The 26420-nt window shown below is 48.6% G+C and overlaps 1 protein-coding gene and 1 non-coding gene across 4 annotated transcripts in view; both read left to right on the forward strand.

Moving 5' to 3' along the window:
- Nucleotides 1–26420, forward strand: part of CORO2B (coronin 2B) — a 146759-nt gene that overhangs the window by 86644 nt on the left and 33695 nt on the right. The gene's annotated exons all lie outside the window — the stretch shown is intronic.
- On the forward strand, nt 6144–6217 carry TRNAG-GCC (transfer RNA glycine (anticodon GCC)). Its single transcript has one exon. It is a non-coding gene; the product is annotated as a tRNA-Gly (tRNA).

The following is a 26420-nucleotide window of genomic DNA, read 5'->3' on the forward strand; positions in this document are numbered from 1 at the left end:
AGTCCCAAATCTTCATCCCCGCTCCCCTCTGTGGAGAGGTCTCCCCTCTCCCGAAGAATTAAGAGAACCTTTTCCGGATCCATCTTTCAGATCTTTCTCCAGTCTTTCTTTGTTCTTCAGGCTGCCTTCTGCTTGATGCAATTTGCATCTCAAAGCCTGTGACAGCCCGCCTGTACAGCAAGTGACTTGGGGGAAAGGGGGAGAAAGAGAGAGAAGCCTCAACTTCACTGCATTTGTCTGAGGCCTGAGATTGACAGCCTTGCTTGGTGTTTTTCCCTTTTTTGGAAGAACGACTGCTTATTTTTGAGAAAAGTGAAGGCAGGCTCTTCAGCAAAAGTGGAACTGTCGCTCCCTGATTTTATTTCTCCATAATGGACTGGGTGCTCTCTCTGGAAGGGATATGGACTAGGGATGCAGGCTGGCTGGTGGGCATCCTGGAGGGGTCAAAGAGTTCATCCCTCTGCTTTGGGGCCAGGGCCTCCATTTCATTCATTCTTCTCTTTTCTAGCAGAGTCAGTGAAGCTGGAAGTAATAGGACCTGGTCCACTAGGACTCCGTGAGCTTGAGCCACGGGCCCTCCCTCTGCCCACAGGCACCACCCTCGATTCCAAACTGTTGCAGGAAGGGGAACCCCTTCCCGGGCCCAAGAGTGGCTCTTGTCTAACACTCGGAAGTGAATTGTCTGAGGAGATTCATGTGCTGACAAGCAAGAGGCTTTATTGGGAAGGGACATAGAGTAAGGGAACCAGGAGGACCTCCCTGACCCATGACTCCAGTCTAGGGTTCTGTGGTGATGGGATTAGTTTCTGGCTTGTCTCTGGCCGGTCATTCTGACTCAGGGCTCCTCCTGGTGGCACATGCATTGCTCAGCCAAGATGGATTCCAGCAAGGAGGACCCTGGGAGGTTGGCAGGACATGTGACATCTCTCTTTGACCTTTCCCGAATCCTTCCAGTTGGTGGTGGCTTGTTAGTTCCATGTTCTTACCAGGACCTCCTGTGGTAAAATAACTCATACAAAAGGTTACAGGGGTGCCCGGCCAGGGCGGGCGGTTTCAGTCAGTATTGCCCCTAACAAAACCAGTTTGCCAGTTACCTTGGTCTGCTCCCCATCTTCCCTCTAATGGAGACTCACATACCTTTAGAAATCATAGCTCCATTCCTTTAGCTAGGAGCCCCGGGGATGTAATCTCTCTATGCCTCCCTTTTCCTGTTTGTGAAATAATAATGGTTTTTATTCCTCAGGTGCCACCAGGATTAAATAAGATTCTATATCGGGACGTAGCACATCACCTGGCCCAGAGTGTGTGCTCTGGAGCTGAAAGCTGTGGTGATGTCAAGGGCTTTGCCCGTCTCCTCCCCTTCCTCAGTCCACTGAGGCCCAGAAATAGCCCGTGGGCTCCTGCATCCACAGTCAGCAAGGGGGGAGGCTTGTCTTTGGCCTCCAGACAATCCCCTGAGCATTCCTAGCAGTGAGCATTCCTAGCATTCCACACACTGCCTGAAGGGGAGGCACCCAGAGCCCCCAGAGTGGGGGAGGGACACACTCCTGTCCTAGGTGAGTGCCTGGAGGAAGGGCCTGAGGACAGGGGCCTCACCTGCTTTGGGGCCCAAGATCCCCTGGAGTAGAAGTGGCAACCACTCCAATATTGTTGCCTGGAAACCCCGTGGACAGAGGAGCCTGGTGGGCTGTGGCCCACCGGGTCATGAAGAATTGGACACGCCTGAGCTGCTGAGCCCGAGCATGTACTTCTTGTACCTCTAAGGCAGCCTGCCTGCTTGTCTGGGGTCCTCCTCTCCACCAGGTTAAATGAGATGTAAGGCATGCAGAGGTTTACTGTGGCGCCCAGTATGCAGCCACCACTCAGGAAAACCTGTGCTAGTCTGCTTCTATTATTGCAGCTGCTTAGAATAAGCGTCAGGTTGGTGGGGGTGGGCAAGGGCAAGGGCACTGGGAACTTGGGACAGAGGCGCTCTAAAATCCAGTTGGCTTGGATTCGAGGCACAGGCCCACGGTGTAGGCATGAGTGTGAGATTCTGTGCCCTGAGCCACACAATCCTCATAGCCCACGCCCAGCTCCCCAGGGCCGTGATTCCAGTCTCCATGGACACTGTACCCAGCACCTCGTTCTCCCAGGAGAAATCTTGGCCCCAAGGAGAAGTGTCTTACCCGGCTCTGCACATGTCTGCTTACCCTCTGTCCCCTTCCCAGAAATCCTTGCACTTAGCCGCTCCTGAGTCCAAAGTCACACCTGCTAAGCTGTGGGTGATGACGATGGCTTCCTTCACCAGGGAGTTTGTGCTTGGTTAAGGTGACAGTGAGTTTGAAGGAGACCAAACACTTGAGACCCAGAGGAACGTGTTGCTATCCATGGATTTCACAGCAGGCAGGGGGATCTGTCCACATAGGGCCGCCTTCCCCACACCCTATTCTGTCAGGCCTGAGGCTGTAGTTTCAGAAACTCCCTCTTCTTGGGTCCACGGGTTCCCACTCTTCAGGAGCAGAAGTGGCATAGGGCTCAGGAGGAGAATGGGGCGTAGAACTAAGATGGATTGACTGGGAGCAGAGCATCTCCCTGGGGGCCGGTGGGGCCCTGAGGCCTTGGCCAAGACCCTTACTATTCCTCCATCTTTTGGTACCTTCCAGAACAATGAGTGTTAGCCCCAGAAACTCCAGGTCTGACTCTGTCCTTAGGCAGGTTTCTCTTCAGGAAGGCCTTCCTCAAGTCCCTCCCCCACCTCCATCCCCATCCCAAGACTCTTACAGGGTCAGGTCACCTCGACTGAGGGATAGGATGGGGTGGGATAGGTCACAGCACTGAGCCTCTTAAGACAAGAGACTGCTCTGTGCCACCAGCTAGCATCATGCTAGCCTGTCCTCCCCACTTTCCATTCTGTTCAGCGAAGACCTTGATTTTAGTTGCTAAGCAACCTATGCTAGTGGGTCATCCCTCAAGTGAACACAGGAGGGGAAGGTAGGGGTGACAGTGCTTAGAACTCCGCGTTTTGTAGATGGATATGCTGAGGCCCAGAGAGGTCGGTGGACTTGGTCAAGGTTGCACGGCCAGTTAGTCCCCCCTGTGTCAGATGATCAGCTGGGGCAGCAGACCCTCAGGACCCCATTCCCATCACCCCACCCCCGCCAAGTAAAGCACCGAGTTGGCAGCAGCCACACCAGAGCGACTTTTCTTGGAGGCTCACGTCTATCCAGACAGGGATGCCGGATGCCCAGTGATGAAGCACAAAGGCTCTGGCATTGGTTGGTCTGAATTCAAGTCCCAGCTCCACCACTTCCTAGCCACTTGCTTTGGGCAAGTGACCTAACTGTTCTGTGCCTCTGTTTTCTCATCTGCAAAGTGGGAGAAATGCTAGTGTCTACCCTAAGGCTGTTGTGAGGATTCAGTGATGTGTTACATAAAGACTGGGAGGGTGCTTGGCACAGAGCAAGTCTCTCTCTGTGTGTGGGCTTCCCACTAGGGCACCAGCCATCCATGCCCACACCCCCAGGCATATACTCCTTTATCTCAAGGGAATTCAGTCCCAATTTTATCAGTCTTATGAGGTTACAGATCTAGTACAAAAAGTTTCAAACTTTAATTTTCAACCCTGGAATATTTTGTTCAAACAAAACTTTCTTAACTTCTGAGGACAGCAGGCCTAGACACCTTTGGCTCTTTGGAAAAGCCTGTGGACCCTTTCAGGGGCTTCCTCAGTGGCTCAGATGGTAAAGAATCTGCCTGCAATGCAAGAGACCCAGGTTCAATCCCTGGGTCAGGAAGATTCCCTGAAGAAGGGAATAGCTACCCACTCCAGTATTGTTGCCTAGAGAATCTCATGGACAGAGGAGCCTGGCGGGCTACAGCCCACGGGGTTGCAAAGAGTCAGACACAACTGAGCAACTAAGTGCACACACACACAGACCCCTTCACAGAACAGAGATGTTCAGTACATAAAATAAAATATACAAGATTGTAAAGAAAACCAGTTATATTGAAATTTAGTCCTCAAAATATATACCAGAATTGTGATCTAGTAGTCAATGTGCTTTTATATTAGTACATTAAATAACATGCTCAAGTGGACAGCCTAATCAGGACTGTAGTTTCAGAGCAGTGATGAGCGTGAACAATATTTGAGATAACTCTAATAGACTAAGGTGATCTGAAAATACCTGTGAAGTCTATAGATGAAAAAGTTACAGGTTCAGCTAATGCTTCTGGCTTTGTTGCTTCATTTATAAACAAAGGACATACTAAATTTCAGTTAGAAGCTAGTGGAAATGTAGACATGATTTTCCTCCTAGCCAAGCTCACTGACTTCCTAAAGGGTCTGTGGACCCAGGATAAAGACCCCTGATATAAAATCGCAGGTAGATGATAATTGTATTAAAATTGAGACAAGCAGAACTGCTCTGGTGGAAGCTTGGTGGGGAGGGGGAAGTACAACCTGCCCGAGCACCCCTGTGAGGCACCCCCAAATCCTAAGCTTTGCTGGCAGTGGGGAAGCCTGACTTCTCTGACTGTTCTTTGTGACCTTGGGCAAGTCCTGCTGCCTTCCTGGACCTCACTTTCCCCATCTCTAAAATGAGATGTCAAACCCATTGTCCTCTGAGGTCTATCTTGTCTGGCTCTCACATCCCGGGAGTCTGTGTCTCTCCTCCCCTGGAGACAAAGGCCTCAGAAGCGTGGTTCTGCAGGAGCCCTGGACCAGGAAGAGGGAACAGCTGGGGCCAGGCTGGCCAGCTCCCAATTGTTCAGGAGAGGAGGAGGAGGAGATGCATGGTGCTCTCCAAAGTGACAGCTGGGTGAGCCTGGCTGGGGGCCTCATCCTCGCCTGCCATCTGTGCCTCCTTCCTGCAATCGGCAGGGGGGGTGGGGGGAGGCTGGGGGGTGCAGATGGGGCCCAAGGCCAAACAGCAACCTGGTGGGCGGGGGAGGGGCTGCCTGAGAAAGAGCCAGGGAAGAGCCCAGTTGCTTCCTCTTGGGTGCTTAACTCTTTCCACCCTCCCTTTCCCCATCTCCTCTTCCAGAGTTTTAGAGAAGGGAGGATATATAGGCCAGGGTCCAGTTAGGCTACGTCATGGCTGTGTGACCTTGGACAAGTTACTCAACCTCTCTGAGCTTCACTTTCCTCCTCTGTCCAACAAGAGACATAATTCCTAAGACTGCTCATTAGATAGGAACAAGGTTTAAAAACTAAATAAATAAATAAGGAACAAGGTTTAAATAGCACAGGGCAGATCAAGTACCCCAAAACCGTATGACAGTGATAGATACCTTCCCTGTGCCTCAGTGCTACCAGCCATCCCTGAGGGCTTGTAACTGAGGGTTTACACCAGAGACAGTGAAAACTCCTGCTGATTGGAAGGTAACCCTGAGGCTGTGCTGAGGCTGGCAACACAGTCTGTGAGTGCTCTCACCTCCCCAGGCCTGGGGGACTTGACTTTCTCCTCCACAGCTTTGCTCCAGCTCTTCCCCTCTCTGGGCTGCCCCTTCTCACCAATATCCACATATAGAAAATCTTACCTCCTTAGAATAACCTGTGTCTCTAAGCATTTCTTTTCAGATAGGTAAAATCTCCATAAACTTGAGAAGCAAAGGACCTACAGTGAGAAGTGCGCCTCTCATGCTTAGCTTCCAGTTACTTAGTTCTTCTACCAGGAGGCAACCAGTGCTGTTTCTCAAATGTCTTTCCTGAAATATGTATATGTATGCACACACGCACGTATCCCTTTTTACACAAAGATAGCACAGTACTTATGTTGTTCTCTGTGTGTCTTGCTTTTTTCCTGTAATTATGTATCTTGGAGATCTTTCCATGTCAAATGCAGAAAGTTTCCTCACTTGTTTTTGCAGCTACACAATATTCCCTTGTTTGGACGTACCACCCTTTGTTGAACCACACATTTCCTGCTGAGGAGTGTCTAGATTGTTTCCAAACTTCACTTTCACAAACAATGCTACAGAGAGCTATGGACATACCTTGTTTCACATATATATGTAGAATAAACTCCTAGAAGTTGAATTGGTGGTTCAAGAGGCATGTGCTTTCTCCCAGGAAGCACACACACATGAGAGTTTCTTCCTGACATGGTAGTAGGCATAGATTGTTAAATGGGACACAAAAAACAACCATTATAGGGGCTTCCCTGGTGGTCCAGTGGCTAGGACTCTGCACTGCCAATGCAGGGGGCTCCAGGTTTGATCCCTGGTGGGGGAACTAGATCCCACATGCTGAAACTAAAGATCCCAAGTGCTGTCACTAAGACCTGGTTAAGCCAAATAAAAAATAGATATTAAAAAAGGTAATTATAAAACATTTGATAAATTAGACCTTATTAAAATTAAAAACTTTTGCTCATCAAAAGGTCTCATGAAGAAAGTGAAAAGGCAAACCACAGGCATGGGGACAATGTCTGTAATGCATGTATCTGAGGAAGGACTGGTACCTCTAATACATGACTGAATTTAAAAATGGTCAAAAAATGGGGTATGTAAGACTCGAATGGGCATTGCATGAAAGTGCGATGACCAATAAACCTCTAATGACCACTAAACCTATGAAAGGTGCTACTTTCTCAGAGTAGGTTTAATTAGCATTGTTTAATCAAGACTGAGGCCGAAAATCTCTGTTTAACATTTATTTGCCCTTCATTTTTGTGTAGATTTTTTATCCTCGTGATGTGCCCATTGTTACCCAGGAAGATGCAAATGAAAACCATAAGTTATTACTATATACCCACCAGAATGGCCAAAATTTAAAGGATTGACAATGTCAAGTGTTGGTGAGGAGCAACTAGAATTCTCCTACTTTGCTGGTGAGGGTGTAAAATGTTATATCTACTTTGGAAAACTGTTCCACCTTGTCTGATAAAGTTAAGCAAATCTCTATGCTATGACTAACCAATCCCATTCATAGGTTTATACCCAAGAAAAAAAGAATACACGTATCTACAAAAAGACAAAAAAAGACTCGTAGAAGCATGTCCATAGCACCTTTATTCATAATAACCCTAAACTAGAAACAATAAATACCTTTCAGCAGGATAAACAAATTGTGATAGATTCACACAATAGAACAGTACACAGCAGTAAAAAGGAATGATTCCTGTTACTCACAGCAGCGATGATGGATCTTTAAAATATGCTGAGAGGAAGCCAGACACAAAACTATACACGGTGTATGACTTCATTTATGTACAGTTCAGAAATAGGCAAAATCAACCTGTGGCATTGGAAGTCAGAACAGGGACTGCATTTTGGGTTGTCATGAAGAAACTTTTTGGGTGGTAGAAATCTTAATTTCAGAGGTAATTACGTGAGTGTGTACCTATGTACCAATTTAAGAAGTTATACAGCTGAGATCTCTGTTTTTTATTGGATATGAATATGCCATAGTTAAAGTTTTTAAATTAAGAGGGAAAAGATATGTGCTTTTAAAATTTTGATAGACATTTACAAAATTGTCTTTTATTGAGGTTGTAACAATTTATATTCTCACCAGCAAAGTATACATGTGTGTATTTCCCTACACCCCTTGAAAATGGAATGTTACCATACTTTTAAAATTTTTGTGAAGATGATGAGTGGGAAACTTAACCGGAGTAACTTCATTTAACATTTGATCAAAAATGAGGTTGAAACATCTTTATATGTTTAAAATCTATTTACATTTCCTCTTTGTGTGAATTGTCTATCCATATCCTTTACCCTTTTTTTCTATAGGACAATTGATTCCTTTCTTATTGATTTGAAAAGTTCTTTATATATTAGGGAAATTAGTCCCTTTTTTAGGATAAAAGTTGCAAATATACCTTACAAGTGGTGCTTTTTGCACTGGAGATTTCCTCTTTTAAATTTCAAGAATTCCAGTTTACCAATCTTTTGTGTCTTCTGTATCTTGGACTATGGTTAGAGTCTTTTCCTTCTCTGAGGTTATAAAGTAGTCTTCCTACCAGGCATTCCAATACTTTGATAATTTCATTTTTATATTTAAACTTTTGCTTGATTTGAAATTTATCTTGGTATAAAGTAGGAGATATAGATTCAATTTAATTTTTTTCCAGGTAGTTATCTAGTTGTCTTAATACTGCTTAATGAAAAATCCATCTTTCCTCTGCTGATTTGAAATAGAGTTTTTACTCCTTTCTACATTTCTGAATTGTACTGGGTTTTTTTTATGGACTGTCCATTCTTTTCTATAGATATGTCTGTCTGTTCATGTACCAATATCATATGCTGGGTTACTAAGGCTTTATAATATGTAAGCTAGTCATCATTCTTCAAGGTCTTTTCTCAAATGTTGGCTGACCCTCATTGCTTGTTTATTTTAGTATTTAATTTTAGAATCTGCTTATATAGATATAAAAACCCTCTGCTATTTTATCAGGCTTATATTCAATTCATAGAATAAATTAAAGAGTATAGACAGCCTTAAAATGTTGAATTTAACTATCTGTGAACATAGTTCATTTGTTCTAGTCTTTTGTAGGCTTTTCTAGTGTGTTAAAATTTTTCCTACATCTTATACTTGTTACACGTATTTAACTTTTTTCCTTGCTATGGTAATGTAGGTCCCGGTTTCCATTGTATCTGCTAATTGGTGATTAAACATTTGAAAGCCACAGGTTTCTCTATATTAATTTTTTTATCCCCCATGTTCCTAAATTCGCTGTTTACAGTAGTTTTTCAGTGGTTCTCTTGGGGGAGTACTATCTTATCATTTGTGAGTAGTGATTATTTTACCTCTTTTTAATTTTTATACCTCTAGTATCTTTTTCTTTTCTAATTTCATTGGCTAGTATCTCCAGGAAAGTGTTAAATAATGGTGGTGTCTTATCCTGAGATAATGGTGGTGATGTCAGATGTTTATCTGTTACATACTTTGGGTTGGGAAAGATAGCTTTTTTCTGCCAACATTTTATTATGTAACTTTTCAAACATACGTCAGAGTTTAAATAGTTTTGCAGTGAACACCACCTAGATTCTACTATTAACAACTTACTCTACTTGCCAAAACTAGGTGTCCCAGTTTGAGGTAGAGAAGAGACTTCAGACAGAGAATCCCTTGGTGACATTCTGGCACAAGACCAGCTGGTGACAGCTGGCACAAGACCCGGCATACGCTAAGTCATCAGATGATCTCAGACATTCTGAAAGTGAAGGAGAGGGGAGCTGAGATTTTAGGACATGAGTTGGGTGTGGTGATGCTCATGTGAAAGCACAGGGTGACAGCCTCCCCCACTGCTAGTGCTCCATCTTCTGTAGCACCCAGGGAGGGGCTGGTAGCATTTCTAAGAGACAGTCTCTTTCCTGACAGCTGGTGGGAATTTCCTTTCTTCCTTTCTTTCCCCCTCTCCTGCTCTGCCCAGCTGAGCCCTCCAGGCTGAGCCCCAGACAAAGAAAGGGAAATGGCCTGAGAAGGTGCTTCCCTTCTCCCTGAATGAGTTCTTCCTGGACAGCTGGGGTGGGCATCAAGGTGAGGCATGTGGGGCTGGGGGTTGGGGGATGGGGAGTGGGTGAGGAAGGGGCCAAAGGGGCTTGTGTCTCTCTCAACTCCATAGTGGGCAGGAGGCTTCTGCATTGTCTTTTTAAACTTATACTACTGGGATCACCTCCTTGAGAGATTATACATAAGTAATACACAGCTTTACGGTTGGAAGACTTGTGTCCAAATCTTGGCGCCAGAAACTGGCTGTGTGACTTTGGGCAAGTTACGAGTCTCAGCTCCTCCTGGGGTTCATGAGAGGATCCACAGTCACAATGGAAGGGCCAGTCTGCATGACGAGCAGGCACTGAGGTCCTTCTCTCCAGCCTCACCCTTTCTGAATCTCCTCTCACTCTCTCGGGGCCCTGAATTCTCCTAAGGCTTCCCCTCCCTTTCCGGATCAAGTCCTCACCTCCCTGGCTCCACTGAATCTCCCGCTCCTCCTCTGAGATTCCCCACATCCTCCATCCTAGCCCTGAGCCACCCTGGCCTTTCCCACCTCCATGCCCTTGCCCCACTCCTCACATGGCTGACGCCTGCCTGTCCTGCCCACTCAGCTCCAGGGCACCGCCTTGGAGAAACCTCCCGGAGCTGTGTTGCTTCTCCCTCTGATCTGCCAGCTGGTTGTGCTCACACCCACCCCTGCCACTCCCAGGGCCTCCGTCTGTTTCACACCTGTTCCTGCTACTACCTGCTGGGCTCCTTGAGGCTGGGGACAGTTCCCTCTCATCCTTCTCTTCCCAGCAGCCAGGGTTCCACCAGGACACTAGACCGAGATCTTTTTGGATGAGGGAATCTTTTGAGGCTCAGGGTGGTGCCGTGCCTTAGCCAAAGCTCCAAGGCTGCCTGACTGCAGATCTTTGAAATTAAACTTCTGGACAAGGGGTATAATGGGTGAGCTCCCATGGACAAGGCAAGAGTTTCCAGCAGGTCCCAGTCAGGCCCCCCACATGACTCAGCCTGCTTGAGTGTCTGGGAGCAGAATTCGGTGAAGCAGCTTTGCACCAGGCTTCTCTGCTCACCCACATGCTCCTTCTCAGGCTCAGGTTGCCTCATCTGTGAGATGGGAGCGTGCACTGAAGCCTGGGGTAATGCGGCCTTGCCTCACACTGGAAAAATGCAGAAGGAGCCTGTTCTGTTCTTGTGTGGAGGCAGTCGCTGGAAAGGGAGACTGCAGACCAGTTAGGTCTGTCTCTTTAAGAAGAATATGTAGCCTTGAAGTCATAGGCCTTGGGGCTTAGAATCCTGACTGAGCCACTTCCCAGCTGAGCTATAGATCCTAACCTTGTTTTCTTATTTATAAACTGGAATTTACAAACCCTACCCGTTAGGGTTATGAGAACAGTAGTCACTCACATGCCTGTTAAGCACGTGGAGTGGGCCAGGGACTGTTCCCTGTCTTACTGAATGCTCACGGCAACCCTGTGAAACAGGGCCTGCCCCATTTTACAGATGAGGAAACTGAGGCACAAGAGAGTTATGTAACTTATTTAAAGTCACTCAGCTGAATAATGACAGAACCAGAAGAAAGATGATGATGTAAGTCAAGAGGTTAGCAGTACCTGGTACAGAGCAAGCCTCAGTCAGCAAGATGGCCTGGGCTGTGTCTGCCTGCCCCCTAAATGCCCAGATTTGGTAATCTGCAGGCATGGCTTGGGATGGGAGGGGAGTGCAGCAAGGGAAGCTACAGGAGATCAGAGAACTGTCTGGTTCGTGAATACATTGCAGATAGAGTGTACAGACAGGGTCCCTGTTCTCAGGAGCTATGTGGGCCAGTCACAAACAATATAAGGACACAGACTAGGACCAATCCAGTCTTGGGATAGTTTCAGATAGGGCTACGTGCTGTGAAAATAACAACAACATCTTAGCAATGCAATAGAGACTTGGGAGGTATGTATAGGATAAGACGGTCAAGAAAGATCTCTTTGAAAACTTGAATGGGAAGGAGCCAGTCATATAAAGACCACAGCAAAAGGGACTCCCAGTGGTTAAGACTCCACACTTCCACTTCAGGGGTCACGGGATCCATCCCTGATCGGGGAAGTAAGATCCCACGTGCTGCATGATGCAACCAAAAAGTAAAATTGAATAAATTTTTAAAAGATCACAGGAAACAATATCTCAGCTGAGGAAACAGTCCATGCTAAGGCCCAACACAGAAAAGAAGGCTGACGCAGGGGGAGCATCGTGGGTGAGCAGGAGAGCGGTGGAGAGAGAGGCAGGACTAGATTACCTAGAACTCTGGAGACCTCGCGACAGTTAGGATTTTCACCTAAGTGTGATGGGAAGCCACTGGAGGATTTCAAGCTCAAGGGTGCCTCTTACTCGAGCTGACGAAGAAATACACACAATATTAGATTCCTTAGGAAGCCTGGAGACAGGACTTGACCTTGAGAAGCGAGGCATCTTGTTTACTCCTGGACGATAGCCTATTTGCATCTGAGTGTCTGAAATCCATACCGGTCCCTTTGCCAACCTACAGATGGGTGAACTCCATAATGGGAACCATGACAGGGCATCTCTCTGCAACGTGGGTATTGGTGTGAGGCCTGTGGTAGAGTTTTCTGGCCGAGTGGGTGGGGTATGTACTCTAAAAGCAGCCACAGTGCTTTGCATAAACACAGGCGTGGGCCGGGGCCAGGAGAGCTAACAAGAGGAACCCATCCCCGTGACTGGCTCTGACTTTTGGCGTATCACTGAGAACAGTGAGCAAAACTACCTCTGAGCTAGCTATGATTCTGTGCCCCTGGGCCAGGAATAAATCTGAACTTACTGGAAAGATCACCTCAAGGGTGGTTCTTTGGGTTCTACAAAGAAATCCTGCTAATAAAAAGATTATTTATGAACTTCCCTGGCGGTACAGTGGTTGAGAATCTACCTGCCAATGCAGGGGACCCAGGTTCGATCCCTGCTCCGGGAAAATTCCTCAGGCCTTGGGACAGCTGGGCCTGTGTGCCATGACTGCTGATCCCGCGAGACACAGTGAGAGAAAGCCCATGTGCAATGGTGAAGGCCAAGCACAGCCAAGTGAATAAATAATTTTTTTGAAAACTTATTTATAGATAACCAACTAGATATGGGACCACATAGGGACCAAGAGGCAAAGTAGAGGCATTTAGTATCATGCATTTTAGCAGATGGATCAAAAGTGAGAAGGGACACTAAATGTGAAGAAGAACTAATACAAAGAGCGCTCATTAAGAAAAAGGGAAGCATCCCATGAGAAAAAATTTCTGTACCTCATATAATGAGGTAATTCACAAGGAAAGATATGCAACTGTCCAATAAGCAAATGGAGACATAATCAATCCTACTAGACATCAAAGACTTGCAAATGAAAACAATGAGATCTTATTTTTTTAATCTAAAAATAAGCAAGTTAAAGATATTACAACATCCTATGCTATTACAGATACGAGGAAAACAGTCATCCTCTTGAGTTGCTGATGGGAATATAAATTAGGACAGCTGTTTTGAAGGACATTTAAAAACCCATAACAAAAGCACTTTTTAGTGCAGTCTTGTTAACCCAGCAATTACACTTACCAGATTTTTCCTCCTAAAAAAATATTACAAATGTGTACAAAGATTCTGCTGTGTTGACCATGGCCTTTTTAAAGTGATGGAAATTATAAACCTCTTATGGACCCAAAAGTATGGGATTGTGTTATATTCTGTGGTACAGCCTTACTATGAAGTATCATACAGCCATTAAAAATGGTCATGTCAAAGAATATGTAATGGCACAGGAAAAAAAAACTGTCCAGCTGGGTATTAAATGAAGCTAATATTCACCAAGGTGGAATAGTAGTTATCTCTCATCTGTATTTCCCAACTTTCCTTTTTTTTTATTACTGCCTTTTTTTTTTTTAAGTGAGGAGAGGGCCTCTGAAACATCAGCGGTTGGAGCTCAAACTGGAGACCCAAGAAAGTTCATGCATCAGATTTGCTCCTCCCTGGCCGTGGACAAACGTGTGGGTGAAGGTCTCACCTCCATGGCTTATTTGCTCTGTGCTTCACTTTCTCATGTCAAAGTCCAATGCCTGTCATACTTCCCTCACAACAGATGGAAACTGTATGACTTTCTACTGCTGCATAACAAACGACCCCCAAACTTAGCTGGGTAGTTCTGGCTCGGAATCTCTCATGAGGTTAAGCAATTGACTGGGACCGCAGTCATCATCTGAAGGCTCAGTTTGGGAAACTCATTTCCAAGCTCACTCCCACATGCCTGTTGGTAGGAGGTTTTCCTTCCTCACCACCCAGGCCTCTCCACAAGCTAAATGGCCCCACGCATGGCAGCTGGCCTCCTCTGAGTGGTGATCCAAGACAAGAAGAGAGCCCAAGGCAGAAGCCACAGCTTCTATAGCCTTCACAGCATTTTTCAGCATCACACACTGAGCCCAGTACAATGTGGGAGGGTGCAGCGTGCACCCCAGGACGTGGCGACTGCAGGAGGCCACATGGAGGCTGCCTCCCACCACATCCCAGGATTAAAGCCCTTCATAGGAGCACAGAGTGTCCCGGGCGGCTGTGGGCGGCTGTGCATCAACTCACAAAGTTCTGATTATGCCCGACTTTGGGGGAGCCCAGGAGAGCCTGATGGGAGGGCCACAGGGATAGTGAACAGGGACAAAAGGCCCTTATTCCACTTGTTCATCGAGTGCAGATTAGGGGAACACTTACACCAGAAATAATAGTGATTATTCCTGAGGATAGTAGAACAACATGGGAATCTGGAGTTGGGCTATGTGTGTATGTGTGTGTGTGTGTTTCTGTGTGTGTATTTCTGGGGTGTTTTCAAGTTGTCTCCTTTGAGTATGGATAACTTGAAATTAAAGCAAAAATGTCTAAGGACAGTGAGTTCATCTGACTCTCAAAGGAAACCACAAATGATGCAGTGACTGAGCTTTGGGATGAGAAAAGGCACTGTGAGAACCAAGAAGAATCCTATCCAGGATGAGAGGCCCAAGGAGAGGCGGAAAGGGAAAGAAAACATCGAGGCGCTGCCAGGTTATGAGGTGGGGACCCGCCACCCGTGAGCCTGTCCTTCTCCCTCCCCACCAAGTGGCCAGGGGATGCCAGGTAGAATGAGGAGACGGGGATATGAGCTCCAGGACTCACGAGCAGCCCCCTGCGTGGCAGCTGGATCAGCTACACTTACTGAAGGTGTCAGGTGTGGCCGGGGCTGCAGATGAGCTCAGATGGGAGTGGGTGAGTGTGTAGTGGAGGACAACACAAATCCTCAGGAAAGGGTCTAAGAACAGGCTGTAGCTTGGAAGGTGGTAACACAGTGCCTGGAAGGCACCGTGAATACCAGAAATTTCCCCCAAGACGGTGTGCAGAGCACCCCCTCTTCCGTCCTTCCGCGGTCACTGTGAAAGGAGTGTCATTTGAAACGTCAGAGTTGGAAGGAGCCTTAGATTTATCAGGATCCTTCCCTTTGTCTCATAGATAAGAAATAAAGATCCAGAGAAGAAACGTTCCTTCCTAAAAGTTTCACAGCACTGCAGGTGGCCAACTCCAACTCTCAAGACCTGGCAGATAAAAAAGTGGTTGACTTTTTCTGTGTGGCCCAGAAGCATAGCTAGGTGCTCACAGTGAGAATTACAAGAAGGCAGATTTTCATCTCAATATAAAGAAGAAGTTTCTAGTGAATATAGCACAGTAGTAAGCTAGAGTTGCCTGGAAACATTTAAGCGAAGGCAAGAGTGTGTCTCAGGAACCAGAGCCTTAGGAAGGGCTGGTGGGATAAATTTCCTCCTATGCCGTTAAAACTTTGGCTCCAGCTGAGAGCAGCGCAGCCACCGCCCTCTGCTGGTGGAATGCCGGTAGCACAGCTTCCCCGGCTCGGCCTCTGTGCTATTCCCCTGGCTCGGGGAGGCTTTCCAGGAAAGAAGCAACGCTCTGGGGTCTGAGAGCTCCCTGATGAGAGGGCTTCAGGAAGGCAGTGGAGGGATAGCCCCTGTACATATGTGCCAGAAAGGCGAGAAGGGTCAGCAGAATGCCCCACCGGTGTCTGATGTAGAGTGAAGCCAGTAACCTGCGCTCAGCTAACTGATGTGTGCCCTGTGTCTTCCTGGGGTGACCTTACTGCCCCCTTTTTGTGAGTGGCGCCTCCAAAACTGACAGGGCTGGGACTGGAGACTGCGTGTCTGGAAACCTGGGCATAGCATCATCTACTATTTCCTGCATGGCCTTGAACAAATGCCTCTCCTCTCTGGGTCTCATACCGGTGGTAGGTGGAGGGGCAGGGCCTCTGACTGCCGGAGACAGGCTCATGGGTAGGGGCTCCCCTGTGGGACCCAGCCAGTTCTGAGGTTAAGAGCTCACACTGACCCCAGTCACCTTATCCTCTTTTTTCCTCCCCCTCTCCAACCTTTCCTCCAGTGGCCTCATGCTCTTTTCGCCTTAGTTCTGCCTAATTCTCAGGAAAGTTCCCAAAGCTCATTCAGAATGAGTTGACAATGACCAACATTATCTCCTACCACTGTGCTCTAATCAATAGTATCTATATGTTAAGAGCTGCGAAGTGTAAGGAATGAATCCCTAATGGTGGAATTTCAGAGCTGAGAGCATCAGAGTTCTTTTTATAAAAAGGTAGCAAAACCTCGTGGTCAAGAAAGAAGGAGGAAGTCTCTCCCCCTCCCTTTGGTACTGGTCAGACCACAGGCTGGAAGTCCAGTATTGTTCCCGGCTCCGTGAGCCATGCTTTAATTGGGAACTGGAGCAGAAGGTAATCTGAAGAAGGCAGCCATGATGCTGAGAATACCTCTGGTCCAGCGTGAGCTGGAGTGTTTGTACCCGCTTCAGTCTGCTCTGGAGGTCCCCTTCCAGCGTCTGCCTTTTGCTTCGCTGTCAGGCCTCTGAGGATTTCACAGTAACTGAAGGGAAACGAGCTTGTGCCAATTTGCCCTCCTCGATGAGTTCCACCTCTGCCTGGGCCTACAGATCTGTCCCTTCCTCTAGCTCATCTTCCCAGGGAAAGCATAAGCTTCTGAGGCTGGAACAGCATCTTCTAGATGCAGGCAGGGTGCCTTGATGTCTGGAAACACCTGGGGACTTGAGGGGAGGGTGTATAATCCTAGGTTGTAGTTTCAGCTCTGGCACTTTTTTGGTAAAAAAAAAAAGTTTCACTTTTTTGAGCAAGTCAGTTAACCTTTCTGAGCCTTTATTCTCCCATTTCTAAAACTAAGAAAATAATGCCTCCTGCAGGAGAGTGGTGAGACTCAAGTAAGATGTTAGTAAACATGTTTGTAAACCATAAAACCAAGGTCATTAATAGAGTAATTAATACACACACAGAGATACACAGCACCTGTGAGATAGCTTTCCCTATGTGATCTTAGGCAAGTCATCTGTAAAATGGAGATTATAACAAGTTAATACATATTTACAGTGCTTAGAAAGCACGAATACACAGTAGGTGTTCTGTAAATGTAAGCCATTATTATATTACCTGGGAAGAAAACACTTACTCATCCAGTTTTTGCTGAGCCCCTACTACGTGCCAGGCAATGTTGGAAGCAGTGGGGACCCAGCAGAGAACAAAACAGATTTCTGGCCTTTGTGGAACCTACGTTCTAGTAGGGGAGACAGACGATTAAGTAAATCATAGAGTATAATAGAAGGTAACTAATGCTAGGAAGAAAAATAAATTAGGGAAGATGACAGAGGTGTGGGAGGAAGGAGGGGGTTATAACTTTAAATAGGGTGATCGGGGAATCTGATTGGCTCAACACTTGAATTAGATGTCCATCTTGGTCCAATCAGCTGAATGTACAGGTGTATTGGAAAGGTGGGGGTGGGGGAGGGACAGATCAGAGAATCTGATTGGCTAAACTTGAATTATCAATAGATGTTCATTCTGATTCAGTCAGCTTTGTATGTGTGTGTGAGTGTGAGTGTGTGTTGGGGATTAGCATAGCTTTGAGCCTCAACGTCTATGAGTAAAAGTCTTGGTAAGGGAGTCATCGTGAGCTAGGTAGACACTCCAAGGGAGGATCCTGAATTCAAATGGAACCTCTCTCTGCTCCTCCTGGCCCACCTTGGCCTTTAACTAGCTGAAAGGCTTCAGCTAGTCTTCAGCTGTCGGGACTGAGGGGTCAGAGGATAACATTTCTCCTCCCCTTCTCTTGGGCCTGCCTCCTGCCTCCATGGTCTCCTCTACCATCATATCAAGAACAGACCCTGGTCTCTGACGCCGCTGGCCACAGGGTCTTTGCAACTAGACATGAGGCTAGACTGGACCAGGGCTTCCTTCTCCTCCCAAGCAGAGATCAGGCTCCATGAAAACCCTTGCCTCCTGGGGCCCAGTGAGGCCCAAAGGCCTGCCCAGGGAGACTGAGCTCAGCCTTCAGTAACTGCTAAGAGCCTCCACTTTGCACTCCGAGTGCCACCATCCCTTCCTGAGGCTGATCATGCCCTTGACATCCCCCCGGGAGAGTTGCTCAGCGCCCATGTCGCTGCTGTTTGTTCATCCTGCAATGCAGGTGGGTTAACCCTGCGCCAGCCAGTCTGGGGAGACCATCAAGCCAGGCATGGCCAAGGACTCCACAGCTCAGAGTGTGGGTTCTGAAGGATCAGGAAGCCCAAATTTCTACACTGATGGAAGCCCTCTCTGCCCTCCCCCACACAGAGCTCCCAGAACGTGGCCATGGGGCCACTGGCCAACCTGAGTGTGCCAGGGATTGGCAGGTGGGGCAGCCAGAGCCAGGCGCAGAGGAGCGGCCCACACCGTCTCCCGTGCAGAGCCTCCAGACACACAAGCACCACTCACCCAGCCTCAGGCTTTCATGGCTGCATCCCCCGGTGCTCAACCCAGGCCAGGCATCATGTCTCATTTATCTTTTGAGAATTAGAGTAGCCCCAAGTCACTGGAAAGATAATGGATCTGGCTAGAGGCCAGATGGCAGGTGTAAACAGGGGGTGTGCTCCCCTCCCTGCCCCTCTGACAGCCCAACTCAGCTTGACAAGAGGAGCAGAAGAGCAAAAGCCTGCCCTGGGCCTCTAGGTGGGTGAGGGAGGGTGTGCACCTTCCTGGAAACGTCACCTGCTTCTCACTCTTGCATTCACTCAATAAATATTCATCAGTAGAGTCTGCTCTGTGCCTGGCACTGTGCTAGGTGTTGTGGTCACAGCAGTGAGAAAAACACACATTGTCGTGGAGCTGGCATTCAGAGAAAGGATTCCATCTCTAGGTGGCCAGTGCCAAACCCAGGGAGCATCCTTGTCTGTGTTTGATGAGCGTATGGGGGGAGGTCTAACTTGTAGCCATAGACAGAGCTGGAAGGACCCTGAGGTTTCAGTTCTATTCACCAGTCACTTCTGGGCATGCGTGCCGGGTGGGGCTGCGCTCGGTCTGGGGTGTGAGGATGGGTTAGACACACACCCGGCCCTGGAGGGCTCACCGTTGGGCATGCGATGGAGCACAGGCAGGGGCGGGAGTGGTCAGGCCGGGGTTACTGTCCAGAGCACAGGAGTAGAAGGGGAATGCAGACCCTCATTTTGGAGATGATGATGATACTGATTGAGGGCTTACTTAGTGCCAGGCGCTGTGCCGCATGAACGTGCATTTATTGTCATGAGGAAACTGAAGCCCAAGAGGAAGGAACTTGCTCAGTCACCATCAGTGAGAGCGGAGTCGAAACTGGACCCCAAAGCCTCAGCGCTTAAAGTGCTGCAGTAGGTTCCTGCTCTCACCAGCCCAGCCCCAGCCCCTGAGGATCACCAGCCTCCACAGAGTCAGCCAGGAGAAGGCTTGGAGAGGGAGGGCCATCTAAGGATTGGGCTGCTCACTCACTATTTAATAAAGGGAGTTTTCAAGGTCATTGAGGTCCCAGGGCCCTTGCTTCGGAGGCGGTGCGTCCCTTTCTCTGGTCTCTTAGATGTCCCTGATGGAGCAAGGCTGACGGTCTGAGCCAGAGGTTCCCGGCTCTGCCCATGCATTTCACAGCTTCCAGGGGCCAGTGGCAGCCCAGGGCTGAGCCTTGGTGATGTCGAAACAAGGGAGATCGTGGGCATCAGGCCTCCCTCTGCACAGTCAGCATGCTCTTGGTGGATGGTGGGCTCACTCTACGGATAAGGCAGAGGAGTGGGCCAGCCCGGGGGAGTGTGGATGATGGCCTGTGACCCACTGCCACTGCTGACAAAAGCCGCATTGGTGCAACTGGTAGCATGAGGTTGGGGAGTCATTCCATCTTAAATACAGACCTGACCTTGTATTTGTAGCCAGAGGGCAAAAGAAGCATGTCCCTTATGTCTTAGGTTTTTCACTTTTGTCACACACTCTGCTGAGAAACCTCCATCATTATCTTATTTAAGATGACGGTACTGATAATCTCTTGGGAGAGGCAACCAACAACCATGAAACAAAGCAAACATAAGGCAGTACTAAGTGAAGAAGCAGGGCAGCATCATGGTTAAGCCCAGAGCATCACAGGAGGCTCCACACCATGTGAATTAGAGCCCCTTGAGTTGTGCAGTGCACAACCCATGCAACTGTACAGGGGACCTGATGAGGCCCAAAGTTTATGGCATCACTAATCCATTCAACGAAAATTTACTGAATTTACTGAGAGCCTACCATCAGTCGGGCACAATTCCAGACACTGGACTTTTGGCAGAGAACTAGACCGAGCACTACCTCTCAGGTAGATTACATTCTAATTAAGAAGTCACACAGACTGAGGCTTGCGTCCTGGCCTTACACTGTGTTAATTAATTTCACTGAGCTTCAGTTTCCTCCTCTGTAAAATGGACACAATGATATGTACTTTATACAGTTATCTTGATAAATAATTGAAATAACATTTGGTTTCAGGCCTGACAGGTAGAAGCCCCTCAGTGATCATCAGTGTTATCACAAGCGGTGAGTTATGGGGAGAATTGTGAAAGCCAAGGGGAAGGATGGCTAAGGCTTGCATAGGCCCAACGGCCCAGCCTGGGAAAGACGTGTGTTATGAGGAAGGTGGGGATGGGGGTGAGGCTGTCATGGGCCAGTGAGGAACACCCTGTTTGGGGACCATATTTTCCGAATTCAAGGGTTAGGACACACATGACCTGGCAAAGAAGTTCTGTGTTTCTTCTAGATGTGAGAAGCAGTCTGAGAAAAAAAAATGTGGTCATCAAAATATTGGGATGTAGGGAGATTGCAGGATTTTATAAGGACCCGAGATATAATATTTAAAATTGAGAAGTGTGACCACCAGTAGCGTTGAAGAAACTGGTTGGTAAGTTGGTGGAGGGTGTGGAACAGGGTGTGTGAGTCCCTCAAAGGCCAAGCAGATGAGCTGGATATAATCAGGTAGGGACAAGGGCGCCGACTCAGTCAGGATCCCTGGCTGGCCATAAAAGTCACCCTTGATCTTCCTGAGCAAAAGGAGGTTGGGGGCCTTCATAGATCCAAGGGGCTGGGTGCTGGCAAATCGAACTGGAACACAAGTGAGCACCAAGTTAAATCAGAGCTTGGCCATCCTGGGCGGAAGGTCTGATTGGCCAAGCCCAGCTACATGTCCCTGCTTGGCCAGCAGGAGACCCCAGGTCGGAGGAGACCCGTTTCAGCTTCACAATGGGAGGTGAGGCACTGTGTCTCATCAATGCAGCCCACAGCAGGAGAGTCCCCAGAAACCGTGGAAAGTTCTGGAGGGGCCGCACAATGCAAATCATTATGTTAATAGAATGCCGATGTCACAGTGGGGTTTGGGAAAAGGCAGGCATGAAGGAGAGCGGCTGGGAGAGTATGGAGTGCCTAGAGGTGGGAGGCAGGGTGGGCCTGGAGAGGAATGGGCGGATGTGAAGACATTTGTGAGGATTAACTTACCCGAGGCCTCTGGGAATCGCCTGTGAATGCAGAGAGGTACCGGGGGTCTCAGAAGCTTAGCAGACAGCTGTCAGAGCTCTAGGGGGTCACGTGGCCCCAGGCAGACATTCAGACTTCATCTCATCCATGTCCAGCTCAGATCTCCAAAGATGGTGAGACTCAGGAGGGACACAGGAAGCAATTAACTTTATCTGCCAGAGCCCTGACTCCGGGCTGCTGCCCTGTCCACTGGAACAGAGCTTTAGAGATGCTCGCCAAACCCTGGGTGGGCTGGCCCAAAATAATGGCCCCTAATGAGTTTCCTTTCACTCTGCAGGAGAAATACGTGTGTGGGGAGGTTGCAGGAAGAGCTTCAGGCAGGAGGGTCCACCCTTCTGTCCTTTTTCCCTAGGCCAGGCGGCAAATGGAAAGAGGGATTTTTGTCCTCTTGGCTCTGCGGCAGGAGGAAGGGCAGGGCTGGTGTGGACAGCCTCGAGATGGTGCAAGCACTCTCCTTTTCTCTTGCTTTTCTGCCCCTTGTAAAACAAACAAAACTAAGGTTTCCCCCACAATTTGCATAGATGCTGTTTTGTATTTTTTGCCAATTCTTTTCCATTTCCGGTAGACACAGATTTTGGCTCACTCCCCTTCTTCCCCACAATGGGATACTGAGGCGTGAAGGGAGGACCGGGCTGTGAGGGGCTCTCCTCTCTGTGGTCTGCAGCCCCATCATACTTAAGGCCCATGGGGTGAAGCCCACACCCCTTCATGAGGCCAGCAAGTCCCCCGAACCATCTGAACTGGCCCTTCTTCTCTGGTCTTTCTCTCCACTTATCCGGCAGGGACTGGTCCTTCTGTGTCGTAAGCATTCCCCCACGCCATCCTTGGCTGTGTGCTATCAATCTTTCGGGCCTCCCACGCTTCCTCTGGGAAGCCTTTCTGGATTTCAGAGCCTCAGCTACTTGCCCCTCTCCTGCACTCCACAGCCCCGGCCTTTCCCTGACCGAAGCACAGCCCACCCTGCACCTGTCCAGCCCTTTGTCTTCCCAGGAGACTGTGAACAACCAGGGCCAGAAACCCACACCCCCAGGACGCCCCCCCCAGAAACCCCACTCTGTGTAGACTCATCAGGCACAGTAAGTTTGGAGTTTTCTTATTTTCTTTATGTTTTAGCATGGGGTTTTATCTTAATAAAAAGGGGCCAGTAATCAGGAAACTGCAGGGGCTAGTCTGAACACTGAGGTCCCAGGCATCCCTCTCCCCAACACACACACACTCACACTCACGTCCACACCCATCGTTACTCAATTTTTTCCCATTTCAGCCTCAAGGAGTCTCTTATCTCTTCCCCTGGGGTCTGCCGCATGACACAGCCCAGGACTGAGGACAAAGGTGGCCTTACTGCCTCTTCCTGCTGGAGCCTGGGAAAACCAGGTTCATCTCCAAGTGCTCAAATGCAAACCAGGAGAGAGAGAATTCCTTACAAGTCTTCCCCAAACAAACCCTTTCCCCCTGCCCCCCAGGGGACCCGCTCCCACCATTTTCCCCCAGAACATAAGCATACATGCTCACTAGGGATTTTAGCTGGAAAAACCAGCAAACCCTTTCCAGCTTGAAAAACACAAAGATAAAAGACCAAGGGGAAAAATCAAAACAGGAAGTCATGAAGTTGGGAGGCTTCCTGAGGTCCCTCCATGAACTTTTGTCTGACAGGGTGACGGCCTTCAGAGCATCACAGCCTTTGTTAGACACTCTGCCCTTTGTGAATCTACCCTGAAGCTCAGCCCCAGACCTAGAATTTCTCAAGGTCAGAAGAACAGGATCCAGAATTATCTCCCAGCATGGGAAAGGTCGAGAGATATGTCTGGTCCCTGGACGGTGTTTTCTGGGTGCTGAGGATAGACGTGCACTAGAAGGGAAGGGCGTCTGGGCTGAGGGAACAGCATGAGCAAAGACTCAGAGCTAGGAAACAGGTGCTAGTCATTGACACAGCTCAAGTTCTTGTTATGAGCAGGGCACTAAATGATGCTCTGAAGGTGGTGGGCCAAGGTCACTGGCCTCGGGGTGCTCACCGGCTGGTGACAGGGGTGAGCCAGGAACCAAAGGTTATCAGGTGGTGGGAGCATGGGAGGTCAGGGGTGTGGATAGTCACGTGTGTGGCATGAGCAGTAGGGTGGGCGATTATATCAAGGCAGGGTCAGGTCGGGACCACAGCAGTTCTGATGTCTCATAAGGAATTTGGCTTTGAAAGTCAAGATAGTAGGGAGAGTAGCGAGCCATTGAAAATTTCAGAGTGGGAGAGTTACTGCCGCAGAGCTGTACTCTGGAAAAAGTAGACAACAGTATGTAAGCTGGATCGCAGAGAATTGGCAGAGGGCAGACACTAGAGACAAGGGGGCAAATCAGTGGACCCGCTGTGAGCTCTAGCACGAACATCCCTCCACCCAAAACAGAGCTCCCAGAGGACTGCCCAGGGGTCTGGACACCCAGGAGAGACCACCTCTGGGCTAAATGGCCTTCTGTAAAAAGTCGCTCTGAACACGCACATAGATGAGCCACAGGGAGAGATGGACTGAGCCTCCAGTGTCCTCCTTAGCAGGCTCGCGTTTATTTTACATATTGTTTCAGATGAACAGGCCGAAGACTGCAGGTGTGGGACATGAGGCCAGGAAGTTCTGGTTTGGAGGGAGGGAAGGCAGGAGTGCAGCTGTAGGCCTGGGAAGAAGTGGTGTGGAGAGTAGTTTAAATGGGGGGAGGGGGCATGTATAAAGTGTGAGCGTGCGTGCCTGCGTGTGCTCGTGTGTTGGGGACAGCCGCTGGCAGATTGGGCACACCCTGGGTTGGTGGTACCCACACTTTGGACCGGCAGTCCCCAACCTTTTGGGGACCAGTGGCCAGTTTTGTGAAAGGCAATTTTTCCACAGACCAGGACGGAGGGGAATGGTTTGGGGGTGGTTCAAGCACATTCCATTTATTGTGCACTTTATTTCTATTATTATTACATGAGCCCCACCTCAGATCATCAGCCTTAGATGCTGGACACTGGGGACCCCTGCTTTGGATGAAGGACACGCAATGCTTACGCCCTGCTGAGGAGGCCGTGGTGGTACCCAGAGCTCTGAGGCTACACAAACTCGATCTGGTGTCACTGCCACAGGGGAATGACCAGGAGCAAGTTCCCTTGGGTCACCCCTTCCCTGGGCCTTAATAATCAGATAATGCAGGTGCAAGTGCTTTGTGAAGTGTCAGGGCTGAGAGCTGGAGGCCGAGGCCGCCTTCACACCCAGGGTGCTTGGACACAGGGGGCCTGACTCTGCCCAGAGCTTGAGAGAGAAGGGCTACACTGCCTGGTTTATAGTAACTCTCTCAATGTCCACATCCACCCAGAGAAGACAGAGGTAGGCAGCCTACCTGGATAGTCTGGGCCGCCTGGGGCAGCACGTGGAGGAGGAAGTGTGATGACAGAGGCAGAAGGGTGGGGAGCCCAAAATATCTCTCATGCAGAATCTTGGGGTTCCACTGTGAGCTCACCCATCTCCTGGGTCAGGGTTATCTATTGCCCTGGGGCTTCTTTTAAATCACACATCACCTGATGTGACCATTTTTCTTCCTGTTTGCTTTATCTGGACCTGCACTAAACATACAGTACTGTTTTTTGACTTCTCACCCCTGGCATCCACATCTAGCACCATTGATAGCCCCTGCTTCTGTGCCAGAAGGAATGAGCATTGCAGGTACTTCCCTGAGGGCCCAGCAGAATATGGACCCTTTCGGGTAGTGGCTCCCGAACTTCACTGCCCAAGGGAATCAGTTGGAAATCTTTAAAATACACTGATGCCTGGCTCCCCCTTCCCAGACACTGGGATTAAATTGATATGGGATGCCCACCTGGGCACTGGAATTTTTAAAACTTACCATGTGATTCTAAAACAAAAGCAAAGTTTGAGAACCACTAGGGAGAGGGAGAGGAATGATGGAGTCGGGGAAAGGAGGGTCTTCAGGAGCAAGCATATGGGTTTTCACAACTGAGTTGCCAGTCAGTCCCTTCTGATAACCTTATGAGAAATTCTGAAGGCCTACTTCTGATTTATGACTTCCCCCCTAATTTACGGATGTGAGAGTTGGACCATGAAGAAGGCCGAGTGCCAAAGAATTGATGCTTCTGAATTGTGATCCCGGAGAAGACTCTTCAGAGTCTCTTGGCCACAAGGATATCAAACCAGTCCATGCTAAAGGAAATCAACCCTGAACATTCATTGGAAGGACTGATGCTGAAGCTCCAATACTTTGGTCACCTGATGTGATGAGCCAACTCATTGGAAAAGACCCTGATGCTGGGAAAGATTGAAGGCAAGAGGAAAAGGGGGTGACAGAAGATGAGATGGTTGGATGGCTTCACCGACACAGTGGACGTGAGTTTGAGCAAGCTCTGGGAGATGATGAAGGGCAGGGAAGCCTGGTGTGCTGCAGTCTATGGCGTCACAAACAGTTGGACACGACTGAGCGACAGAACAACCGCCACCACTTATTTGTCATGTGTCTCACCTACATTCTTTAAGTTATTTATTTGTCTTTGGCTGCGCTGGGTCTCCGTGGCTGTGTGCCAGCTTTCTCTAGTTGCAGCGAGCAGGAGCTGCTCTTCATTGCAGTGCATGGGTTTCTCGTTGCGGTGGCTTCTCTTGTGGCAGAGCACGGGCTCTGGAGCACAGCTTGAGAGCATGGGCTCCGTATTTGTGGCACATGGGCGTAGTTGACCCGTGGCACGCGGGGTCTTCCCAGACCAGGGGTCGAACCCGTGTCCCCTGCATTGGCAGGCAGATTCTTAACCCCTGGACCACCAGGGAGGCCCTCACCTACATTCTGAAATAGGAGAGCAGCATAACTGAGGTGCCTCAGAGCCAGACAGCACCCAGGGCAAATTGCAGCTTCTCATTGCCCAGCTGTATCACCTTCAGCAAATCATTGACCAGAGTTTGGTTTTCTCATCCATAAAATGGATTGTTATAGGGGAGTTGTAGAATTTAGTAAATTTAATTTTTTTTTAATTTATATTGGAGCATAGTTGGTTAACAATTTTGTGTTAGTTTCAGGGATACAGCGAAGTGATTCAGTGATATGTGTACGTGTATCTCT

Source organism: Muntiacus reevesi, chromosome 7 (assembly GCF_963930625.1).
Source record: "Muntiacus reevesi chromosome 7, mMunRee1.1, whole genome shotgun sequence".
NCBI lineage: Eukaryota > Metazoa > Chordata > Mammalia > Artiodactyla > Cervidae > Muntiacus > Muntiacus reevesi.